An 18012-nucleotide genomic window follows, 5' to 3' on the forward strand; every position below is an offset into this window, starting at 1 on the left:
CGTGCAGACAATCAGAGTGGATATGCTTCGGCTGCCTACAATAAGCATTTAAATGCAAATATGTCTGATGCACAAAGAACCTGCAACTTCTGTCAGTGGCAACATAATCAACCTGCAATTGTCTCCTGACTCAGAGTCATTTCCAGTGACAAGGTCTAAGCAGCAAGCATCTGTATTCAAATTACTGCGCTATTTAAGGCCGCAGCCTGTACAGGGATATTTTTCCAACGGTAAGCCGTGCTGAAAGTCAATCATATGGTGAATTACACCAGAATGGAATCAATCGATCCAGAAAAGATCAGGTTACATCCAGGCCCGGCGGTTGCACACAAATTATTTGTCTTGTTCTTGTTCAGACGCAGGAGCGTGTGTATGGCAAAGTCCCATTTTTCAAATATTACATTTGCAATTGAATTGAAATCGTCATGGTTCACATTCTCTATGAATGAACAGAGACAATTTAAATGAAGAGACGTGGTCAAGAACACAGAAGAAGAAAAAGGAGTTGTGTGCAGTATTCTCCATTAGATGAATATAGAAGAAACCTCAATTAAGTATGCCAGGAGAGGCCTTGGTTCCCCAAGGATGGGTTTTGTGGTATGTAAAATCTGAAAAATATTTCAGGTCTCGATATGAATGATGGAATAACAAAAAAAAGAGGTTACGACTCATTGGTACTTGCATTCTTCCTGCACAAGTTCACTTTTAATTCTTTTACCAGCAAAGCAGGGAGGAGCACATTGTGCTCTAGGGTTTTGACTAGTGGCTTTATGAAAATCCAGAAGCATTCTGCCGTGTTTTTCTCAGGCAGAGCAAAGGTTAGAGCAAAAATAAAGGAAAAAAATCTGTTTTTCTTACAAATTTCTTTTTAAAGTTCAACAGCATTCTCAAATTCCTGTTTTCACTGTGTTTGATACAGTTCCGGAGGATTTGTGCTATGAAGATGATTAAATAATTCATAACGTTTTTCATTTTTGCAAATATTCTCTCTAAAACTCTTTTTAAAAAGTCTCACAGCAACAATGCCAGCACAGATGTAAATCTTAACCATTGAAACAATCACTTTCTCTTTTATTTAAAAAAACCCCACCTCAAAATACACAATCACTCAGCATATGCAAACGAACCCATTAATAAGAGTGAAAAAAAAATGTTGGCTTGAGAATTCTTATTCGTTCTTAATTTTCTAGAGAGGAAAATGATTTAAACGATGGACACAAATCTCAATTGACATAACTAGGAGTCACACACTCTCCCATATATACTACAGCTCCTCTGACTGTACGAGAGAGAGCTCTTCTCTTCTCTGTGCTTCCCTTCTTCCCCCCTCAGAGAAAACAAATGTAGTGTTTGAGTCACTGATCGGTGGTGTAATTGAGTTTAACACTCCTTTTCTGCAGGAAAAAAAGAGTCTTTGAAATGAGGAGGTCAAATTACCTCTCCAGTCAGGCAATAAATAAGTCAAACAAGGTAAGGGCTCCTGCCAGCATATTTTAGTGCAGAATTCAATTAGTGAAAAACAAGAGATGCGTGGTTCTTCAGTTAGCTATTAAATGCACGTCCTTTCCCATGATGCTCTCATTTTGCACAAGGCAATCAGGCTGGAGTACACCGCTGATGGAGGACAGCTTTAAAGAAATCCAGTCCGTCCCAGCGAACGTGGGAGTCTTGGCCAAATTACAGTCACATGACCATTGCAGGCAAGTCGGAGGGTGAGATTATTGTTGGTCTTTCTATGCCCTCTCGCAAAAAGCCAAATAGCTATAATCTACCAAGCCTAATATTGTTAGAAAGCCACGATCTAAATAACAATGCTGAAACTGCCGTTAAAGGGATAGTTCACCCAAAATTAAAATTATGCAATCAATTAAATGTCTGACGCAGGACAATACAAGTCCTGTATGACCCTTTTTCTCTTTTTGAAAAAAAAAAGATCTTTTGAAAAATTTTGTTTTGTATTCTATGAACTTTCCTTGGATGGACCTAAAAAAAAAAAAAACACAACAACTTTGTTTTCTGCAGAAGAAATTTTCATTTTTGAGTGTGTCTTAAAAGGTATAGTTCACTCAAAAATGAAAATGTCTTATATGTTTCCATATAGTGACTGGGGTTTAAAAATGGACAGGCATAATATAATGTTTTTTCCATTATGAAGCTGATATACTGTATGGAACAGTTTCCATTGATTTCTGCACTGACGCACGTCAAGCGTGTACTTGAGGGCAGTTGGACAATGTATAGAATAAGAAAGCGAGCTGGGAGGCACACAAAACACACATACACGGACCCACACTGCAACACACCCAACTGGCTACAATGTCGCCTTTGTGACATAATGCTCCTCGCACAGTGGATTTTTGGAAAATAATCCAACTTTTCCTATCCTACGCATCCAGCAATAACAACTGACATCACAGGTCCAACCATATGCCCTGTGGTGCTCGTGAACGTTTAGCATTTTCTCAGCACATAGGGGGGTAAAAGAAACACTGTAAAACAGTTATTATATACCAATCATGCCCAAGGAACCTATTACAGCATGGCACAGGCCACATGAAACCCGAGGAACCTTGAGGAACCATGAGGAACCCCAATGCTCAAAACTACACAACAGTTGAGAAGCTAACAAAAACAGAGGGGGAAAAAAGGAAAACTGAGAAGAAAATAAAGACGGAAAACCTACCACCATGAACCATGTGTGTTTGTGAGATCTGTTTCTCTTACGAGAAACAGTCTTTCCCTGCGAGGTCCGTGAATGTGTGTCAAATGCAGGGACTCTAGCGAGATGAGAAGCTCCCCTGGTGTCGACACGCACATGCTCTATAGCTCTAGTGGCCGTTGATGGTGACATGAGGTTAACATTATCACCGCTGAAAGCACGACAGGTGGGTCACATGAAAGGTCTCTAATTTTCTCTTGCAAACGGGACACATGGTTCATATTATTCTCTAGAAAAGCTGACAACGCTCCAATGAAAATATCAGGAGGCTTCCACCACCACTACTGTTCGCCACACACTATTTTCAAATGTATCTTAGATTATGTAGCAATGTAAATTTCCCCTGCCTACTGGGCTTCGAAGGGTAGATTTGGAGGGAACCCGAAACGTAAATAAATAAATGTGGGAATTTGAGGAGGCATGTGGGAAAGTGTTTAAGAGCTGGGTGTGATGTGAATACAACACGACACAAACTAAACACAATCGAGTCCTGCACCTTCCGAAGAACTCAAAGAAATGTATATGAATAGAACATAAAAATGTGCCTTCACCTGAAACATCTGCACATCACTGCTGTTTACATGCCATATCTGTGTGTGCATGCTGAAAGAATCCCATCTGTATAAAATATCGATGCTGCACTACTTCTATTTTGTGCGGCTCACAACAGAGCCGAGGCTCAAGTACACAACAACACAGGCGGGAATTTTTTGAAGTGAGCTGAAAATACAACTCTTTTCTAAAGTGTTTGAAAAGGCTGCCAGATAAGCAGCATTTAGCCATAAATTCAGAGTCGGCGCTAAGCTTTTTTATGTATAGCTCGCCGAGCGCAAAACCATGCCCTGCTGAAATCAAAAGCGGTAATAGTCAGGTTAGCCACTGTCATTCTAAGAGGGAAGTCGGTTGTGAAATTGTAAAATTGTAAGGCTCTCGCTGTCTATTTCACAGCCTACATTTTATGAACGCTCTCTGAAATTATTCATAAAAAGAGGCTATCACATGGCAGTCAGTGTTTGAGGCTCACAAAGGTGAGGCGAGAAAAGGCTCAAGCAATCCTAATCTGCCTGCTGAAGACGGCTACTAATAATACGCTCCTTTATCTCCTTTGCTTAAACAGTGCATACCTTGAAGTTCACAAAAACGTGTGATTCTCATCGAGCTCTCCAAGCGCAACAGAGTGGAGAGAGGGAGAGAGGGAGCAAGAAAGAGCGAGCAATAAAGAGAGAGAGAGAGAGAGAGAGAGAGAGAGAGAGAGAGAGAGAGAGAGAGACATTTTCCCCTTCACATTCCTCACAGATTCAAGTCCAATTTGCTCTGAAAGTCCTCTGCATTAAGCCCGCATGCCAAGCTGATAGAATACAAAAACAACAGTCAAATGCCGTCCATCCTACCCTTGTTTTCCCTGATTATAATTGGCAGCCATCATACATTGGCCATACAGAACTTAATAAGACTCTACAAAATAGAAGGGGAAAAAATCACTCAATATATTCCCAATGAGCATGGTTAACCCTCTGCAAGAATGATTACAGTGTTTCCGCTACATTCATTCAGCCGTGGTGGGCCGCCACACCAAAAATCCTCCCGCCACGGCTGCAGCTTCTCAATGAGGTCCGTCCGATATTGTGCATACTATTGTGTTATTGTTAAGCCCCACTAAAGGCATAAAAAACATTGTAAAGCACCATAAAGTTTTCGTGCACTATATTCCAAGACTTCTAAAGTCATTCGATAGCATAATGTGAGGTAAAAATTAAAATAATATTGAAGTCGTTAAGTTAAAGTTAATGAAAACTCATCTCTCCTCAGTCATTCTCCATTCAGAACTCAAACATCGCGTCACCTTCGGTTACGAGTAACACGATGACACTCTCCAAGATCAATGTTCACATTATTATACTTTATTTGTAGATACAGGTCTATGGTTTGCATAAAATTACTTTATCTTACTGTTACTGGAGTTTATTGCGTTAGTTCTGTTAACGTTAGATTACAGCACTGAGCGCTCTGAATTCGAATTGTTCTTCATGCGAAAATAAGTAAGTAAGTGAAATGTAAAACTGTTAAAAGAAAAGGCTAAATAAACTGTTGCATAGATATAATACAGTAAGCATCAAATATCTCTTCGCTTTGTGCTTTTAAATAAAGTGTGCCAGTCAGAGAGACTGGTAGTTGTGAAACAGTATTTCGTGTGTTGTCTGTGTACTCTGCTAACACTTTTCAATGCGACGCGCTGCACGCTGTGACTTCGAGTTGCTTCAAGTGCATCATTCGGCGCACGGGATGCGCATAATCGCATTGCCGCTGTAAATTGGAACCTTTCATATTATAACTAGAAAAACTATTTTTCGATTAATCGTTTTTTAAATTGTGGTTAATTCAATATCGATTCTCAAAGGCTATGAATCGATTTTTTTTCCCCATATTTATTTATATATCACCCAAAAGCCAGTATTAGTTTTCCTACACTTCATAGGCTTACAGCCTCCATGTTATTCTAATGCAGTGAGATTTTATGTTTGTTTTATCTTAAACATAAAATAACCTGATCCTGTTTGATCAAGGCATGAGACTGTTCTGACTTTTTCAATAATCAATTTTTCATCTTGCATCAAAATCCTGTCTATTCATTGTATGCATTTGATATATGCTGTTTTAATGTACCCAAGTGTACCTAAAATAATAAGAGTTTAATATACTGGCTCTTAATTTCTTTTTATTAATTAACCACTCGTAAACTTATGTTCACGGTTCTTTTTTATAAATATAGGTTTTGTGTTAAATCTACAGTATATTCATTGAGTGGAATCGAGAATCGAAATTGAATCGAATTGAGAGCTTGCGAATTGAAATCGAATCGGAACATCTGAATCGATACCCATCCCTAATTATAATACTTAGGGGAGGTTTAAATACCTGGGGCAAGGGGGCGTGGCCCATGGGAATATCACGCATGGGCGACGCCCCCTCCCCCTGGGGAAATGGGCCTGCCACCACAGCTGGAAAAAATCCTAGAGGAAACACTGGATTAAATTAATAAAAAGTTCTAAATATGTCTTCAAAGCGGTTAAAAAAAAAACACTTGATATACATGAATAAATAAATGTCCTAATGTTCTTTTAGCTTCAAATTATATATTTTCAAAAATATATTAAATGAATATTGCCAGAACCTTCTGGAGAATCTCTACCTCATGAGAGTGCCTCAAATATCCTGTAATGTACTTAGGGTGCCTAGAGGTTCTCCGAAAAGTAGAATTATGTGAAAGGCTCGAACGTAATCACTCAAAGTGGTCTGGAACACAGTAGTTTAAATGATTTAAAATTGCTTCTAAACATCTACTATAGACAATGCCATACATCAGAGGGTTAAGAGAGAGAGAGAGAGAGAGAGAGAAGCGGAACATTAATGGGCCGATATCTGTATGCACATTTTCTGCCCAATAGCTAGAGCTGAAAGGGCCCAGATGAAATCTGTGTGGTAAAGATGATATCATAGCATTGTGGTTGCACAGCAGTCTGGCAGACACATACCTCACTCTAGAGAGAGAGAAGAAAAAACAAAACTCTAAATAATATTTCTCCTTGCCTTTCCCATTTGAATATTCATCCCGTTTCCACGTCCCCAGAAACTCTTCTAATCAGAGTCACTTCCCCTTTAATCACTGGGGCTGTAATTATGATTTGATAAAGCATTTTAACGCACTCTTCAGTGTCACTCACATATCTATGCTTGGAATACCGTATTAAGAGCTGTCAGCCCTTAAGGGGAGCACTTCCCAAACAGTGCTGATCCAAATATGGCAAACACGCCCATCAGCTCTAATTGAAATTATTACAGGTTTGAACATGCTAACGCTACAGCTAATGTTCCCCCTGAAATCGAGCAAGTCTAGCAGACTCAGCTAAGATTCCTCTACCTCCCTCTCATGTGCAGTAATTGTTTAACCCTGAGTGGAAGTGGATGAGTGCCTTTTTTCACCCTACGCCAAAAAAAAAAAACAGGCCTGTGTAGCACTTTCCTATCCTGCTTTTCGCTTTCTAATTCAGTCCAACACAAGGCTTGAAGGAAAAGCCTCTCTGGTTCCATGTTCATCTTGGAAGAGCGAGCGTTCTAGGATGATCGTTGACCACAAGTTGATAATGATGACGATTTAATTAGAAGCCTCTCTCTGGTCTGGAGTCAGCCCAAACTCCTCCACCCTGCAGATGGAATAAATTTAGCAACAGTGAAGAAGAGTAGGGCCATCTTTTGCTCCTTTCTTCCACCGCTCCCTCCCCCTTCACAACTTCTCTTTCTTGTCATCTAAGTACCACCTCCAATAAGAGACAGAAAGCATTCTTCCCCTCTGACACCACACCGCAAGTCGTTCATGCGCCATCATCGCTCAAGCTTGCATCCCCTAAGTGTGCATGCACCTCAACGCTCCCCAATTACCAATATGTGGCACTCTGAAATATCAATACAATGCTTAAATAAAGTTTTAAGTAACACTCTAATAGTAGAAGAAGCTGCTAAAAATGGTCCAGGAGGATAGAAGTGTTTTCAAGGTAACAGCAGGAGCAGCTCCCGGCTCCAGTACCAACTGCAACAAGGCGAAAAAGGCCTGGCTCTGGGACGACCAGTGTTGTGGAGCAAAATGTCTTATTTGCATCCTGGCAGGTCTCGGGGGTTTAGTTTAGCCCTGTGTCATAGTTTCGGTTTCTTTCCTGCTAGAGAAACAGTGTGTGCAATGAGTGAGCTTTTTTCAGCTGCAGGCCCATGACGGAGCGCCGCAGGAAGACATGCCCGCCGGTGGAAAAAGGCTGGTGGGGCTGTAAACCTGCCAGGATCTTCGCTTTATTCCAGCTTCCCTCTCTTTTTGTGGAGTTCGTATGTTCCTAAACTCGATGAGTGATTCAGGTTGATTTTTTGAGTGCTAGTGTGGGTATGTTGATAGATGTCAAAGAGGCTCCAAAGATATGTAGGGGAGGCAAAACCGCAATATTTTCTCCATTATTTCAACAGATTTCTGCCATCCTATGAAAAAAAAAGATCACTACATTACAGCCCTTTTGACACCACAACTACTCATAAGATAAATTAGGGCTTAAATTATGTTCGTAGACCTTCCTGCCCAAAGATTTAACATGACAAACTAATGAAAAAGGGGGTAATTTTTTTTATTCAATTTCAATTTGTTTTCCTCTGAAAGAAAACATTCACTTTTTCCAGCCTGGTGTTTTCACTTTGGTGTGGTTAATACATCCTGGCAAAGCCAAAAAGAGAGAGAGCGGAAGAGGAAAGACTTCACTTTGAATATATTGCAGGACTAAACTGCAGTCACACTAAGTTTCAACGTATAATAAATTTCCTCAACAACACCACAAAATTTGCAGCTTTTAAGTGTGTCCATACTTTAAATGTGAATTCTCAAGAAGACGAGATGTCTTTGCTTGCATATGTATGGATGTGAATTGAGTGGGATATCTATAGTGGGACTGAATTCAAACTGGAAAAGATTTTGCCATTGAGGTTTAGTCACATTAACGAATGTTCATTAAATTTCACAGGCAAAAAAAGGTCCATTGTCTATTGACAATTGAGTAGCAATGTGTGAAGCACTGCCCCCATAGAAGTCACTTTCAAACCAAGAAGTGATGTGAACTATAACGAAATCTGTGTAGGAAAATGTTTCACCCTCAAGCGAAATTCCTGATTATGTGTTTGGATTTCGCACATGAAAATTCACCAAACAACGGTGAATTGACCGCACCTTTAGAGTTTTCATGTCCACTATCTTGCCATGACCCCAGGAATGATGAATGATCCCTATGGGATCTTCTGGAACCTTCTTCACTCCATCCATACAGTTGCTCCCAGCTCTGCAGCTCTGAATTAAGACCAACATCATTAACTGCTGAGTCTCTTCACGTAGAGACCATTTAGACAAGCCGCTCTCTAAACTGTGAAGGCTAGAATGGCAGATCAAGCTAACACACACACACTCATCACATCAGCTGCTGTCACCACTTGACCCATCATCAAAAGCTGTTCATGGACACATCCATAATGATAGTCAAGGGCTTTCTCTCAATCTGTCTGTTTGCTGCTGCACTACATCTTATTACAGTGACAATCAGGTAGCAGAGCCTTTTACTTATTCAGAAAGAAAGAAAAGAGAGATGGAGATAAGTGTGAGGGAGGGAGAAAGAGAGAAAGAGAGAGAACACTTGTGGTTTGGTCTGCTGAAGCCATTTTCTTGTGACGCACATGTACACCGACGGCAGAAAGCCTTTAAAACTGCAAGCGAGTGCACATAATCGCAGAATAGGAAACAAAAGGGGCTGGTTTCAAAAATACTTCAGTTGAACTACTGTCAGACACACAGCCACAGCATTCCTCCCTTCTCCTTACCAACCTCCTTTGTCACTTTAATTTGCTTCTGGCATTTTGCATCCTGAGTTTCCACACATACACACACACAGAGAAACTGTGGGTGATGTGATTTTGGCATCAAATCTCCTGTTTTTTCCATAAAAATTTCCAGACTTTTAGATGTCCTATCAAAAAACATGCCTGAAATTAGCTCCAAGCTTCAGCATTTCTTCATTCTAGAAGATTCTCATTAACACAAAAAAACAGAGTCTAATTCATTACAATACGGTTTAAGAAGACAGCAACAGGCTTTCTTTCACAAAACAGAACAGTCCCGGGGAATTCAAAGGCCCTTTTGTCTTAAGAGGAACTCAACTTCAGGGTGGATATTTCTTTGACACAGTTCTTAACAAAAATAGTTTTTTATGTTGTGAGTGCTAAATCATGCCCTCTATCCCGAACATGCTACACTGTAAAAAAAAATGTTGGTTTAACTTAAAAAAGCAAGTTACCTTGTTTCCTTAAAATCTTGAGTTAGTTGTAATTAAAAATTTTAGTTAATACAATGAAGAAGAATGGTTTAATAAACAGAAACTCAAAATAGTATGTTATCTTCACACATTAGTTATCGAAGTTGATTTGACAAAAGATAAAAAGTTGTGATAATAAATCATGAAAATATTGTTTTACAGTGTAGAATGAACAACTGATTGAAGTACATCAACTATATGTATATATAAAACATGTTAAAATATGTATATCAAACATTTTAAACATTATATTATGGACATCATGTGTACCGTCTTACTGTGGTTTGTGATTTATCACATAAGACAGACTTATAGGAATCTGGAGCATCACATATTGACCTGCTTAATCGCATGCATACTATGAGAGTTAGGTAGAGGGCAATCTGCCAGCTTGATCTTACTGGCTCACATTTGATCTAATAGCAGAGCATTCAGAGTGGGCGGAGTCTTCTGCCGGGGGCTGCCAGATCCCTTTGTAATGGAACACATAGCATCTTAGGATAATGATCAATTATTCTCTACCACGAAAGGCCAGGATTATCACAAATCTCGTACTAAAAAGTGCCTAGCTCCCAACACTATCCTGATTCCCTTAATCTGTGTTTGACAATGATTTAGCAAACACAGCACACTTTCACCATAAGATGATGTAATATGAAATTCACATTGTGAAAGTGATAAATACTAGAATAAAAAGCCACTAAATGTGTTGTTTAGTTTCAGGCATGTAAGAGGGAATAAGTTTCAAAAATGTAATGCTTATTATATATAGTGATATCTGAGATATTAAACTCAATACACATCATTCCTACCACAATAAAGCATAGAGTACCTTTTATAAATAGTAAAAAAAAATGAACAAGAAGCCTATGCAAAATTATAGTACTTTCCAGTTAAATTCTTGATGCCTATAACAGTACAGCATCTGCAGACTTTTTTCAATAAAAAAAGTGACACAAAGTCTAAAAAGATAAAACACAACATCTACCAATCAGCAATATTTACTACTTTTATAAATTACATTATATATTAATGATAATTACTTATAAATGGAGGATGAAAGAGGTGAAGTAAAAAAATGCAAGGACAATTGCGAACAGCAAAGGACTAGTCCTAAACACAGAGTCCATATCAACAGATTTATTTTTATTATTTATTCATGCACCAATTAAAGGTTAAGCATGTGCCAAAGCCTGTGTGTCAGAGAGCAGCTGTAGTGAGCGAGAGGGAGAGAGCGGCCACAACAAGAAGGTTAAGGAAAAAGCAAACTAACTTTGTCTTGAAATGGTTTTGGCCAGGAGACAAGCTCTCCACAAAAGAGCACGGATTGGCATAAACATTTGTACAAAATTATAAGTGCATTTGGAGACGCATGCAGGAGTCAACCGCCTGCACACGGTTCCCTACGCTCACTCTCTCCCAGCAAACCCTCCACCCCAGAGCGCGTGTGTGTATACAGGCTCCAAACCACTGCATTTTAATTACTGCCAGCAAGCACAGCAAACCCCTTTGAAATGGAAATGGACTCAGAATCTTCCTCTGCACAGCAGAAATCTTCTTCTGATTTGAAAAAAAAAAAACAATATGCTACACCAGAGCCTAGACCTGATAATGCTGCTTATAACCACCAATAAAGCCAGTGTCAACAACCTCACAGTCCCAGAGATCCGTAGCATTAAATCTACATATTCATGTGTGCTTATAAAAGAGCTAGGAGAGAGAACGATAGGAAAATATTTGATAATATAGAAGGCATATTTGTCATGCACCTATAATTTCAAAAGAACTGAAGCCTTTATGTGTCATGCAACACTAAGTTCGGGACATTTTGATTTAAGCAATAGTGTGTATTGCTGGAACACATTCAAAGAGCAGCTCTATTATTGTGCTAGCACATCCTGTTATCAGGTAAATGCTGCGAGGAAAAGAAAGCATTTAGTAATATTTTGGAGTGAAAAGCATCTATCTCTCCAGTTCATTGTGCAGCATCAGGCCGTAGGTGAACATGCGTTTTCAGTGGAGGGCAAAAAAGCGCGGCCTTCGTTTACAAAGAGTGTCCAAGACATCAAAGACGTCTTTAATTTTTTATCCTTGTGCGATTATAACATCTAGTCCTGAGGTTGCAAAAGGGCAAAAAACAAAACGTTGTAGGGGAAAAAAGGCCTTTTCAGTGTGTAGACTGTCGCTGAAAGACATGGCCATCTGTATTGGCATTTCACAAGGCCTCCTAAGCTATAGCTTCACTATCTTTTTTTTTCAGAAGCAAGACTGCAATTTGGGCGTGTTGTTAAGCCGCAGATAAGTATAGGTTGGATAATTTATACTTGCTCAGGAGGAAAGAAATACTTAAGTCCTAATGTTAAAGGTCTTCGCAAGACTACATATCTATTTATTTACTATCTGTCATTTGATTGTTACAGCTTTGATTTCATTTCGGTGCGTCCAGGGTCAGCATTCCTGCCTATGTAAATCTTTAAATCATAGAAGATACTGGAAGCCCTGGGGATCTCGAGCAGCTGTCAGCGTGCCATCTTCCTTGATGACAATGGATCTATCATTCTGCAGGAGCGCAGTGGACGGCCGCGAGAAAACCCACTGCATGCACTTAAACATCAGCATGTGTATAATAATAAGCAGTTGCAAAAAGAAATTCATGCTTTATGTACAGCCATTCAAGATCTGAATATCATCCACAAGAAAACGCCACCTTAGTGTCTTCCTTATTTCGCTAATTAGTAGCCAAAACTTACTATAATTAAAAGTGCAGCAGAGCTTCAATAACACATTCCAGAAACTTGAGAGATTCTGCCACAAAAGGGGAAAAAAGCCTTCTAATAAACATGTTGCCATCGGTTTTGATCATTGTTGAAATATTCCACAGCAAATTAGCTAACACTTATAAAGACAGATGTCACAACATGTGCTGCCACATTTCCTCCTCATGCATTCCTCCCCTACGGCTGGCGTGCTGCTTACCTTTACCAGGCCTGCTGTTGTTTACCTCCAGTGTTGTTTATCATTAGGATTCTGCTGGCACTGTTCTAACCCCTCCAATACAAGACAGAACTATAGGCGACACTTACACCTGAGCATCTACCAAAACCTCAACCTGCTCTTTTCCACTTAATACTAAATATGTCACTGTACACTGGGTTACGCACAACTGCACAACAAAAATAAAAATAAAAATTAACAAGAGTTAAAACAAGAGTATTCGTTTAATAGATTATTAGATGAAATATCATTTTGAAAGAATTGGCTCTGATAAGAACGTGATTGTTCATAAATAAACAGCTTGAGCTCAAAAAAATTATTCGCTACACTCACTTCATCCTTTTCTTTATCTTCAAGATATACATCCACTTAAGACGTATAAACATCATTTCAAAGATTAAAGACATACTGCTTTCCTAAAGTACGAAGCGATAAGCAAGGCCAAATTAGGTCAATGAAAATGTAAATAATAAAACAGGCAATAAATAAAATGCCAAAGCTGTGTAAAACCATTGAAAACTGATTAAACCTCAAAATTACTGGTACAGAAATTTGAGACAAAATTTCACAAGTACTAAAACATATGGCAGACAAGACAACCTCTAGAAACAACAGACTGTGGCACATGAAAGAGAATTATTCAAAGTTCATTTACTGTCCAGATTTTAGGACTGATAATGCATTCAACTGATGCCAGCTCTGCAACTAATGTTCCCAAGAAAGTAATCAAAAGTCCCTTTATAACAGAGAACATACCTAATTATAGCTAAACAACTGAACTTATTATATCATGCATGTACAGAAAAGTGATTATCTCATTGAAAATGATTTATATATGAAACACTGAGCATCAAATAAAGTGCTCGGATATCTTTTATGCATCTTAAAATTAGGAGATCCCACAAAATAAATTCTGTGGGGGAAATGTTTTTGCACACTCAAAAAAAAAAATTAAAAGCATTTTGATGGCATGAAATTTCAATCACTCACTCGCGGAGTGTCATTATGATACCTTGCAGTGACTGTTTTAACGATTTAGAGCATCATGATTCAATCCCTTAAACGATGAAATGCCTCAATTAAAAAATGCAAAACTATCATCACTGCATATAATCTCTAATAAAATTAAATTAATCCGCATGAACTGTAAGAATGATTAATATTAAAGAAAAGAAAAAACTATACCCTACTTCACACACTACGTGTTAAAATACATATTCCAGCTGTCAAGTCTCAGAACATAAGATCTATTCAAAGACAAGCGAGGCATCGCAGAATAGAATACGGTCCAAATCTCTGAACTTACTGGCACCATAAGCGTTCGTCTGCGATCTGTCGGTATCTGCTCGCCGGATCCAGTTAGGAAATGCTCTTTACTTGCACAAAACCACAAGTTCCTCCCCAAATCCACGGGCAGAAAGTCCTGAAAAAAAAGAAAAAAAACATCAACGGAGATCGTCATTATCTCAAACGCTTTAATCTCAGCGAAAATGAAAGTGCATTTGTCTGTGAAATATAGCTATGAAACTGCGCATAAACCTTCAATCATACTTAATTTCTGTCCATAAAGAAAGCATTGGGAAAATCCAGTCTATGCATGAAAAATAAGTTTGCATGAATAGTGCGTTAAAACTTGAAACAGCGAGCCGTGAAGTTAAATAAATAAAAATAAAAAAACACGGATGCGTACTTCATTCGTGAAGTGTGTGTGTGTTAACACCAATAAAAGAGGAGGGGGCTTTTTATAAGTTCATTAAATTATGTATTGGCAAATAACACATTTGATTACTTTTTAAAATCTCGATGAATTAATACAGGTGACCACGGTCTGTCTTTTAAATGCATGACTTTAGAATAAGTAGGCTAAATAAATGTAAGGGATATAGGTAACAGAGACCCTTTCTCAAAGGCAGTGAATAAGTCTCTCTCTATTGAGTGCAGCACATCCCTGTATAGCAATCAGGACAATGTGCTGAACTGGCAGTCTAATTATAAATGTTCCATTGGGCTCCAGTGCCATCTTACCTTATGAGGGAACAGCTAACAGCAACTGCTCAAAACAAAATGCCATTACGGGCTCAACTTCACCCCAACAGAGGGACAAGCCAAGGGGATTGTTTTTCAAACAGCCCCCGCTCACTTAAGACAAGAATGTATTATTAGACACCCGGTTATTCTTACAGACTAGACACAATTTCAGGAGAGAAAAACTAGCAAAGTTAAGCTGTGTTTAATTAAGGTGTCAGGTTCCGTCCCTGACGGGAACAACAAAGCTTTTGTGTTTCTGCTCTGAGGTTTAGAAAAGAAAAAAAGGAGGAGAGTGGTTCGCTTTCTAGCGCCGGAAAAGTGTTTAACAAGAAGTAATTTATGTGTCTTAATTTTTGTCATATTTTAAATGTCCCGTTTGACGTGTCTGAGGGGCTTCAGGAGTTTTTAAAAACCACATTCCGTCATAGCCTACGTCGGCGTGTTGTGTTGTGTTCCTTATTAAAATATTATCGCATCTCGTGCAGCAGTCGAAAAAAGGGCTTATCTGTGTGGTATGAGGGTCTACTTTTGGGAAACACCCATTAGATGATGGGCTATCGGTGTCCCACAGACGGAGTTCACACACATTGCGCTCCATTTGTCCTCTCAATACCTCACCGCTCTGTGTTCTGGAAATCTCAAAAGCATCATGTATAGAACAAAACTTAAAAAGAGAGACAGAATAAGGATAATGCAAAGTGTAAATCGCGTATAACGGAAAATTAATTTTATTTTGAATAGAAATTCACTGTGAATGTAATTTTAAACTAATAGGCAATTTGATTTTGTCAAGTGTTGTTATTTTTTATTACACATAACCTATCTGTTTGAAGTTTTAAAACAAAAACGATAAGTAGACTACGTTAACAAAAGCCATTTCTTTTTTAATAAGCGCCGTAATTTCTCAGATAATATCACACATTCTGATCAAATAAATAAGAAATAATTCCCGGAGTTCACTTACTTTCAGTCTGAATGCAGTGTGTTTCAGAGCACCTGGGAGATTAAAAGGAGTCTGCTTGTCCAAGTTGCTTATTGTCTCTAAATGGTTCAGCTTTAGATGAGGACTTCATTTTAATTTATGGCTTATGCATTCTTCAAAGGTCAATATGCCTGACCTCGAGCGAAAGTTGAGAAACAATTCCCATGCTCGCTTAGAGTAAAATGTTGCCTTCAAACTTCTTTTTAAACTACCTGCTTAGCTATCTCTCGCGGGCTGGAAAGGTGTCTGATCTTAAAAACACAAAGCATGTCCAGTTTTTAATAGAGAGAAAGTTAAAACGACGTCGAATCGGATACTTGCCAGTACTGTATAGCAGCGCTTCTCCCGTTATTGTCAATGAATAGTACCGCTCTGTGGACAAAAGTGAAATTACCTCCGGTGTAGTGCACTTATCCGCCGTCCGGATGACAACTACATGCTATCTATTAGTCAGAAATTAAACTAATTAACTAGCACTGCACATGGAGTTATTATCATGTACATTGTTAGAAATCAAACCTGCGCGCATCATTGTTTCCTTTCGGCGCGTGCGTTTGTGAGCAGGCTACACTAGTTAATAGCGGACAATGAAGTACAAACAAAACATTATAACTGCTGGGAGAACATACAAGAACCGCTTAGATAATGTCTGCTTAACTTTTTTTCTGTTAGTCGACAAGATTTTTGCAGTTTTTTGTTAAGAAATAAGCTCTTAATCGCTCCTCGTCATCGGTCTACGGAGTAGGCTATCATGCGTCACTCTTCGTTGAAAATTACCGTTTTAGACAAATATCAATCCTGGACAAGCAAACCCTTTCAAATAGTTTGGACACTTACTGTAAAGCTTCTGTAAATAACACGTGAATGTATCGATGCGGTAGCTGCGGTGTTACGACGCCAAAAAGACGATAAACACAACATGTCGAAAAGACACGAAATCACGGACGGCAGGTTACCAAAGATAAAAGTTTACCTTGACGTGAGCAGGGTACCAAAACACGCGCTCGTCTTCGCCGTATCCCGTTATTGGTTGTGAAACAGGTTAAAGATAATGAAGACTGGAGTGTAGTAGCAAAGAAAGAAGAAAACTGAAGTGTGTCGCTTCCACTGACCGTAGAGGGAATCCCGCTTTGGCTGTATGAAGTTGAACTGTCAAAACTGCTGAGAGCAGTTGTAAGTATATTTATCGCGATTTCCTCTCTACTCTAAAACAGAAGCGACAGAAGACGATGGCTACTGCTGTCAATCTTGGCAATCAATGCAAGCGGCCATGTCGCAAGTATTCAAAGCATTTCCCGTCGTGCAACATCAGAAAGTGAGTGGCCAGGGCATTGATCTGAGGAAAGAGGCAGGGCTCCCCCTCCCAGACAACACATGAGAGAGAGAGAGAGAGAGAGAGAGAGAGAGAGAGAGAGAGAGAGAGAGAGAGAGAGAGAGAGAGAGAGAGAGAGAGAGAGAGAGAGAGAGAGAGAGAGAGAGAGAGAGATAGAGAGAGGAATAGTGTATTGTGAGGTGGAAAAGGAACTCAGGTGATGTACATTTTCAAATGTCAGGATATTGTTAGCCATATACAATTTCACGTTAAAAACATTTGTAAATATTCACGCGCCAAGTCATCGGTTAAAGATGTAGTCTATCGCTATTTAAAAATAAATGGGTTATAAATTAAAACTCATTTGCCTTTGCAACGACCATAGTGCGGATTAGGAAAAAGCTTACTATAGGGCTATGTGCATTTTGTTATTGGATTAAGCTGGAGCTATGGACTTGAACATGATAGGCTAAAGGTGAAAATGTATAGATTGTGAGTTGATTTCACTGATTTACACTTTTGAGGATAACATGTCGAAAAAAGTTCTAAGCGACGGCAAAAAAATCTTACCTAACATTTTTATGGAATTTGAAGTTACCTATATAAGCTAAACCAATCCTCACGCTAGAGGGGAAATCGTAATGTATCTCTCACACAGACGTTTATATTATGTTATAAAATTGAAAAATGGTTAGTTCCGCTATAGCCTAAGAATGCTTACTGCGTAGGCTATATTTATCCAACGCGCCTTCTTCTCAAAAGAGTGTAAAACAGTGTTTTACACCTGTAACGATTATTGAAGTTAGTCTTGTGCCAACAACCAAATGTCATCTCAGGTCATTCTACAAAACCGAATGTAAAAGAATCATGTTTAAAAAGCATCGCATACAGTTAGGCTATTATAGCAAAGGATTGTATCGATATATTGATGAATTGCATTGTGATAAGAATTTAAACTTATCACCTCCGGTGTCTCCCTGGAACTATTGGGAAATAATTAAATTGTCTCATTAATGCAAAAAATAAATAAAAAAATGATTTTCTTTTACACAATAGGCTATTTAAAATTGTAGGCTAAAATTAATTTCAG

At 38.8% G+C, this 18012-nt stretch overlaps 1 protein-coding gene across 32 annotated transcripts in view; it reads right to left on the reverse strand.

Moving 5' to 3' along the window:
- The window catches only part of sox6 (SRY-box transcription factor 6), a 147889-nt gene extending 130931 nt beyond the window's left edge, over nucleotides 1–16958 (reverse strand). For 7 of the 32 annotated variants that reach the window (XM_079596620.1, XM_079596636.1, XM_079596633.1 and 4 more), the window contains exons 1-2: nucleotides 15593–15899; nucleotides 13907–14023 (exon numbers count right to left, since the gene is read on the reverse strand). The gene's annotated coding sequence lies outside the window, so the exon portion shown is untranslated. Of the gene's footprint in view, nucleotides 1–13906; nucleotides 14024–14151; nucleotides 14285–14625; nucleotides 14740–15592; nucleotides 15985–16583 lie in introns of those variants that run through there. The other 25 variants (XM_079596634.1, XM_079596624.1, XM_079596609.1 and 22 more) reach the window with 12 other exon arrangements.
- Nucleotides 16959–18012: the final 1054 nt, after the last annotated feature.

This window comes from Phoxinus phoxinus, assembly GCF_949152265.1.
Source record: "Phoxinus phoxinus genome assembly, chromosome: 2".
In the NCBI taxonomy this organism is placed as follows: Eukaryota; Metazoa; Chordata; class Actinopteri; order Cypriniformes; family Leuciscidae; genus Phoxinus; species Phoxinus phoxinus.